The sequence below is a fragment of the Propithecus coquereli genome, unplaced genomic scaffold (assembly GCF_000956105.1).
Source record: "Propithecus coquereli isolate 6110/MARCELLA unplaced genomic scaffold, Pcoq_1.0 Scaffold3, whole genome shotgun sequence".
NCBI classification, from domain to species: Eukaryota; Metazoa; Chordata; class Mammalia; order Primates; family Indriidae; genus Propithecus; species Propithecus coquereli.
Window position 1 is genome coordinate 20,421,361 of NW_012148618.1, and position 8,810 is coordinate 20,430,170.

Below are 8,810 nucleotides of genomic sequence, written 5' to 3' on the forward strand. Positions count from 1 at the left end.
CAGGGGCAGTAGTAAGTAAAGCAAGAAAGGTAAGTCTGTCCTTAAGGATGCTAATCTAGCAGTGGCACCATCCCAGCTGGATATGCCACAGCCATTGGCCAAAGAACCGTTAGACAGACGTAGCAGATGGAGTTCTCTCCCACTGCTGTCTGGAGCAGATTAGGAGCAATAGCACAGCTGTCTCTATACTTTCCATGTTGCTATGGAGAGCTGGTTCTGGCTTTTCTGAATGTGAATGACTGGGGCCCACCTTTGGAAGGTGAGAGTCAGTACTACAGAGAGATAGGGGTAAGCATTCTCTACACAATGTGAATAGATCTTAAAGAAAGCTGCCTTGATCAATAACATCCCCTCTCCCCCCAGTGATTGTGGTCCCTAAACTTTGTGTCTTCTTTCAAAATGCAGTCACTCCCGTATTAACCTTATTGAGGATTCCATTGTAATTTACTATAATATCTTTGGCTTATGTTCAATCTATTAGATAGGACTGAGAGCACTGAGTGTGTGTGTGTGTGTGTGTGCGCGTGCGTGCATATATGAGGTGCTGGGGAAGGCAATAGGGAGGCCTTTCATGGCTATGGTGCCACGGTCTGGGGAGCCTGGAAAACCAGAGACAGCACTGAGGACCTTGTGATAGGAGCTGAAGAGGCATTAGGGGAGAAAGCTAATGAAAAGGAAAAGAGTGCCTTACATCAATATTACCTAAATGCTCATATAGCTACCTCAAAATCACCTGGGGGAACTTTTTAAAAATGGAAATACTGTAACTCCTTCCAGTAATACTATAGCTCAGTGAGCCCAGGTGCCAACCAAGTTTGAGGACCACTGCCCTTAGGTATCCTTCATCTACCTCACAATTTGACACAGGGGCAGGGATTAGAAAGGCTTTTTCTTACAAATGCTTTTCATACAAATGGTCTACCTCATTGCTCCTCCAAGCCAAGAATGGAATACAGCAGGAAAAGCAGATTAAAGCGAGAAAGACCTTCCAAATGTGAAATAAATGAGGCAATCCCTCACCCAGGCCTGTACCTCAAGGGACAGAAGGTCTTCTTGGAGTGGCTCGGTTTCCAGTGGCTGAAAGCCTGACTTTTCTTGACCATCAGGTCCTTTAAGCCTTGGAATTATTTTAGCCTCTGAAAATACACAAACAAGTATCCAAGGAAAGGCAAATTAGAATCTGGTGCCTTCCAGTAAGAGATGTTTGTGAAAGCTAATAACTGATGGGGGCTCCTTGTGCCTTATTGGTGGCAGGGTGTGGCTGGTATTCTGGGGAGTGGGCCAGACCAGCCAAAAGCCCAGCTCCAGAGCGTCCTTGAGACAACATAGCCATGGTGAATGCTTGTGAGAGATGGGAATAAGAGCAGGGTCAGGGGATAGATCAGTAGAGGACACCTCTTGTTATTCTCCAAATACTTTGATGATGTTTAATATTTTCACTAAGTTGAATTTGCTCAGTGTCTGAGGGATTCAAATCTGAAATCACTTTAGCATGTCGCTTGTATCAGACTATAATTGGTCCAATATTTGAATTGGTTTGGATTTTCATTTAATAAGTTCCTTGTCCAGGTCCAAATGGCTCTGGAATCATTTCCAAACTTCAATTGATTCAAACTGTGACTATTTCTGAATGATGATGGGTTGGGTGGGTGTTTCATGGAGCGCTGTGGATCTATGTAGGAGGGCTGGGACAGGAACAGCAGTGGGATCCTTGAATATCCAGCACTCTGCAGCCGAAGGGTTGTGTAGCTGGACAATCTAGCGTCCTCAGGCCAGAGAGCACAGAGCTGACACTGATCCTCTGAGTGAGGCCTGTCCTGCTTGTGACTCACAGTAAATATCCTGACTTTTCCAAGGAGAAAGTGAGGCTGATTTGTCTTCAGCTCCCCTTACACTTTTCATGTGTAGTGGGGAAAGCAAGTCCAGGCCTGAGTTTGTGTTTGTAAACTATCCAAGCCAAGGAGGAAGCTACCATGATTTGTTTATGTTCTTTAGATAATAGGCCTCAAATAGGGTAGGTTTTATTGCTGGTGTGGATGTCATCACAAAAATTGAAGGCCGATTGCTGGCATCTTTTCTTCATTCCCTTGAAAAATACTAATCCAAATCTCAGATGTCAGGGAGATACTACCCAGTATTTAGGCCTGGCTTTATAAGGCAAGAGACATGAATTCTGATATCTCTACATCGTGTTCCAATTCATTCTGAGGACCTTAAAAAAAGACTACTGGGAGAGTTTCCATGTTGCTATTGCAATTTGGAGCATCCAAACTGAAAAGGTTTCAACACTTGTCGTAGCACCTGGGACTTTTAAATTCTTTTTTATCACTAGAGTCCTGAGAGAGACTTGACCTTTACTTATTTGGCTAGTAACAATCAACAAATAAGAACCACAATGGATAAAATGCATTGATTTTTTCAAAAGTCACTTTTCCTGCCCACCACAAATGGCAACAAGTTTATTTATTTGGAGGAAGACTAAAACTTGAATTCCTACCAGTAGTATGAACTGTGGCAAATCTTAAGTTGAACTTGTGCGAGAACTTTGGAGAAAACACATAGACAGGATGTTTGTCTCATTTTTTTTTCCCTGCCGAATTTATCTTAACAAGATTGGTCCCAATTTCTCTATCTCAATATCAACATCTGGATACTGCTAGATTATTTAATCCCCTAAGGTTACTGGGTCTGATTACATAGCAGTTTTTGAAGAGAGGGAATCACTCATTTATTAACAGCATAGGAAATCTTTACTGCGGGCCAATCATGCTTTACACTTCATTTATTTGGCATAGTTTGGACTATATACATATTTAGAATATGAAGGCACTAAAATGTTATTAAATTTTTGTCCCAGTCTTCCAGTCTTGTCTCTTTGGCTGGAATCAAAATAAATCCTTAGAGAAATAGAGTTGGGGTCACAGTATCTCCTTTTAAAGTACTTTTGTAATAAGTTAGTATCTAAAAGCAATTTCCAGAGCAATCAAGAATATACACTTAATTGAAGTGAATTCAGCTGATGACTTTTAAAACAAAAGCAAAAACAGTTTCCTCAGCAAGGAAGTGGCAGTGTTTTTAAATACTAGACATTTAGTAATGAGTGTTTGAATTAAATTTAATAAAATTATCTCCATATAGTCATCTTTTCTCCTGAAATTTGTAGTGGAGTTCAAAACTCAAAATAATATTGCCTATCTAGCTATTTCATATTAAATCTCATGAGGAATGAAGAGCCTATGAGATAAAAATTAAGTATCTAACAGAGAAACAGGTAGATAATCTATATGAAATCTTAATGTGACCATGAAGATTGTTCATTAGGTTCCTGATTGCATGGGTGAATTAAGTACAATAGCCAATGTTTACTTGGTGCTTTAATAGCTATTGAAATGCAAAGTAATTATTCAATTAAAAGAAAAATTTTGATACAATAAGTGTATTTAACTAGATTGAATATTTTTATCTTGGTTGGACAGAGAAGCTAAGAGAAGGTTGGAGAAGAAAGAAGAAGAAAGCACACAATTTTAGTTAACGCAAGAAAATAACAAGAACAGAAAGTATTTTCAAAGATCCCCAAGTGGGGATTTTTTATGATTTTTAAATATGTGTAGAGATTTTTTTCCTCATATGGGAACCTATCTCCAGAATTAGAATACATTTCAGTAGGTAAAAATAATCTAATATACAAATATTTGCTTTATAACCAACATCTTAAAATGTATTCATTCAGCATGTTGAATCCTAGTGGCTAGAAAGAGTTAGCATATCTCTAAAGGCTAGTTACATAATCTTTTATGCGTTAATTGAGCAGACTTAATTCGATCTATTAAGATGTAAAATTACATCTAAGTAAAGAAAAATTTAGTGATTTTATATCTTGCTGAGGTGGTGTCAATTGCAGGGTACATTGGTGGGCAAAGGATCACTAGAAAAGGGGCATGAGACTTAGCATCACATCCAAGGTGAAAATGCAGGGTAGTGGTCAGGAAAGAGAACAAATAAATGTATCCAAAGATTGCTGGTCAAGAAGGATCAGGAAGACTTAAAAAGGTGATGATTCAACCTCAAAATTCATTAAGATATTTGCATTAGGAAAACTCAGTGAGTACAAAAAATAAAGAAATTAACAAAGAAAAGGGTTCAGAGGCTCTAAATTCAAGGCAAGACAGCTGCTAAAATTAGGAAAAAAAATAAGAATCAAAGGCATATGACTCTAAATACAAGACCAAAGACCATGGTTGAAAGCCATAGAAAGAAGACAGGAAGTAATTAAATCATAAGAAATGCAACAGGTGGTGCCCTCCATACTTGAGCAAAAAATCTGGACAGCCAATATAAAGCACCTGAATACTGAAAGCAACTTCTATGCCATCTCACTTCCTGTTACAGCAGTCCATTTCAGGGCTTGATTAACCCAGTGTTTGCAGGTTATAGCAGATAAATCAACTCAAAAAATTAGTTTCTTGGCTAAATTGGGCAATGTGAGGGCATTTCAGTGAGCACATGTATTTCCATTCATTCATTCATTCAAAAACATGTACTGATGATGACAGGAAAAATGGGGAAGATAGGACCACCAAAAATCCTCTGCTCCTTTTTTTTTTTTTTTTGACGATTGATAATTTTATTTTTTTAATATTTTTTATTTTAAAATATTAAGGGGGTACAAGTGTTTTTGTTACATGGATAAATTGTATAATGAAGTCAGGACTTTTAGTGTACCTGTCACCAGAATAGTGTACATTATACCCAATAAGTAAGTTTTTATCCCTCATCCCCCTCCCAACCTTCCCCCTTCTTAGTTTCCAATGTCCTTTACACCACTTTATGGCTGTGTATACCCATAGTTTAGCTCTCACTTACTAGTGAAAACATGTAGTATTTGTTTTTCCATTCCTGAGATTCTGCACTTAGAATAATGATCTCCAGTTCCATCCAAGTTGATGCAAAAGACATTATTTCATTCCTTTTTGTGGCTGAGTAGTACTCTATGTTTTGTGTGTGTGTGTGCGTGTGTGTGTGTACACACACCACATTTTCTTTATCTACTCATCAACTGATGGGCACTTAGATTGATTCCATATCTTTGAAATTGTAAATTGTGCTGTGATATACATTCAGGTACAGGTCTTCTTGATAAAATGACTTCTTTTGTTTTGCGTAGCTACCCAGTAGTAGGATTGCCCGATCAAATCGTAGATCTACCTTTATTTCTTTGAGGAATCCCCCATACTGTTTTCCATAGAGGTTGTACTAATTTACAGTCCCACCAATAATGTATAAGTGATCCTTTTTCCACCACATCCATGCCAACATTTATTTTTTGATTTTTTAATAATGGCAATTCTGATAGGGGTAAGATGGTATCTCATTGTGGTTTTAATTTGCATTTCCTTTATGATTAGTGATGTTGAACATTTTTTAATGTTTGTTAGCCATTTGTTATCTTCTTTTGGAAAAACTCTTTTCCTGTCTTTTGCCTACCTTCTGATGGGTTATTTGGTTTTTTTTTTCATGCTGATTTGTTTGAGTTCTTTCTAGATGCTATAGTTCTTTGTCAGATGCATAGTTTGTGAATATTTTTTCCCATTCTGTAGGTTATCTATATACTCTGTTGATTATTTTCCTTGCTGTACGGAAACTTTTTAATTTAATTAAGTGCTATTTATCTATTTTTCTTGCTGCCATATTTGCATTTGGGATCTTTGCCTAAGCTGATGTATAGAAGAGTTTTTCTGTGTTTTCTTCCATAATTTTTATGGTTTCAGGTTTCATTCTTCTGTATGTGGCTATCCAATTTTCCCAGGACGATTTGTTGAGTAGGGCATCCTTTTCCCAATGTATGTTGTTGTCTGCTTTGTTGAAGATCAGTTGGTCATAGCTATGTGGTTTTTTGTTTTTGGTTTTTTTTTTTGGGGGGGGACAGAGTCTCACTGTGTTGCCCGGGCTAGAGTGCCATGGCGTCGTCTTAGCTCACACTCCTGGGCTCAAGCGATCCTCCTGCCTCAGCCTCCCGAGTAGCTGGGACTACAGGCATGCGCCACCATGCCCGGCTAGTTTTTTCTATATATTTTTAGTTGTCCAATTAATTTCTTTCTATTTTTAGTAGAGACGGGGTCTCGCTCTTGCTCAGGCTGGTTTTGAACTCCTGAGCCGCCCGCCTCGACCTCCCAGAGAGCTAGGATTACAGGCGTGAGCCACCGCGCCCAGCCAGCTATATGCTTTTATTTCTGGGTTCTCTATTCTGTTCCACTGGTCTATGTCTCTACCTTTATACCATTACTGTGCTGTTTTGGTTACTATAGACTTGCAGTATAATTTGAAGTAAGATAATGTGATGCCTCCAGATTTGGGGATTTTGTTTTGTTTTGTTTAAGATTGCTTTGGTTACTCAGGCTCTTTTTGGTTCTATATGAAGTTTAGGATTCTTTTTTCCAATATCTGTGAAAAACGAACTTAGTATTTTAATGGGAATTGCCTCAAATCTATAAATTACTTTGGGCAGTATGAACATTTTAACAATGGTGACTCTTCCAATCCATGAGCATTGTCAGAATCAACTTCTTTTTTAGAACTCTGAATATTAATCAAAGGCTTACAGCAATCTGGGGAACATTTATTTAAGAAAAATGAACAAATTCCGATAAGAAAAGTGAGTTTCATGGTCATTTAACTTGCCCTTTTCCCATACCCCATGTCCCAGCTCTATAGTGGCCTTAAAAACCAACAGCCTATAAACATGGTGAAAACCAGGAGTGTAGCAGCCAGTAGACAGACAGGGCAGGATGGGATTGGAATTTCCGCAAAGCCACCTTCCCCCGAAAATGTCATTATTTGTCCCATCTGGTGGTTCCATGAAAGCCCCACTTCAAGGCTGTCTTTTTTATTTGAGCTGACACAAAGCTTGCTTAGTGAAAACATTTTTTTGAGGACATTTGTCAAAAACAATCACAGATAGTCATGGCTGCTTGAGGTGGTGGATAGCATTTGGGACATACAACAGGCTAGCCAAAGAGCTTAAAAGGAAAAGCTAAGGAATGAGATATCTAGAGGGGCTTTGAAAAGCTCTGACACATTCCTGGAAATGTGGAAAGCCATGTGCACATTTAGGACTGTGTGCATGACCAGGGCTGTGTACATACTCAGGAAAGACCTGAAAAGGTCCTGTGTGCTCACATCTGGCTAACCTTCAGGATCTTACAAGCAGGAAGTGAAATTTCAAAACTTTCTACAAAGCTATAATAATCAAGACTGTGTAGTACCATCATTATAAAAGACACATAGATCAATGTAATAAAATTGAGAGCTAAAAAATTAATCCATATATTTATGGTCAATTGATTTTGGAAAAGAGTGGCAAGGCAATTCATTGGGGGAAAGAATCATCTTTTCAATAAATGGTGCTGAGATGACTGGAACATGAAATTAAACTCCTACCTTACAACATACACAAAAATTAACTCAAAATGGATCAAAGACCTAAGTGTAAAAGCTAAATTATAAAATTCTTGAAAGAAAATATAGGTGTAAATCTTTGTGACCTTGGATTAGGCAATGATTTCTCAGACACGACATCAAAAACACAAGAAAACAAAACAAAAAAATAGATAAATTGAACTTCATCAAAATTAAAAACTTGTGTGCATCAAAGGACACTATCAAGAAAGTGAAAAGATATCTCACATAATGGGAGAACGTATTTACAAATCACACATCTGTTAAGAGTCTAATATCCAAAATATATAAAGAATGCTCACATTCAATAATAAATAGACCAATTACCCAATTTTAAAATTAACCATTGATAAGTATATGAAAAGATGCTCAACATCATTACTCATTATGGGAATGTAAATCCAAACTATAATGAGATCCCACTTTACATCCACTAAGATGCCTATAATCAATAAAACAGATAACAACAAGTGTTGGAAAGGATTCTGAGAAATTGGAATCCTCATGCACTGCAGGTAAGAATGTAAAATGGTACCGAAACTTTGGAAAACAGTTTGGCCATTACTCAATAAGTTAAATATAAGAGTTACCAACAATTCCACTTCTACCTATATATCCAAGAGAATGGAATACATATATCCATGCAAAAACCTGTACACAAATGTTCATAGTAGCATTATTCATAATAGCCAAAAAGTGGAAACAACCCATGTGTCCATCAATGGCTGACAAGATAAAAAAATGTAGTATATCCATATAATAGAATACTATTCACCCATAAAAATCATGAAAATATTAATACTAAGTTATGCTAAAACATGGAAGAGCCTTGAAATTTTTCTGCTAAGTGAAAGAAGCCAGACACAAAAGGCCACATATTGTGTGATTCCGTTTATTCAAACTGTTCAGAATAGGCAAACTCATATATAGAAAACAGATTAATGATTGCCAGGGGCTGGGGAGAGTGGAAAATGAGGGAAGTCTGCTAATGAGTATGGGGTTTCTGTTTGGAGTTATGAAAAGATTATGGAATTATGCAGTGGTAGTGGTTGCACAACTTTATGAATAAACTAAAAACCACTTAATTGTACACTAAAAAAGGGTGAATTTGATGTTTGAAAGTTATCTTTGACAAAAATGTACTGAGCAACTAACAGGTATTAGGTACTGTGTTGGGCACTGAAGATAGAAGAGTAAGGCCATGCTTGTGACCACGTGAAAGTCTAGTGAGGAAGAGAGATGCATAAATAATTCACTGCAATGACAAGCACTATAGTAGAGAACCGGGAAACAAAGGATGCAAGAAGAGAAAACATGTGATGTTATTTAGTTACTAGGTAAAACTTCACAAAGGA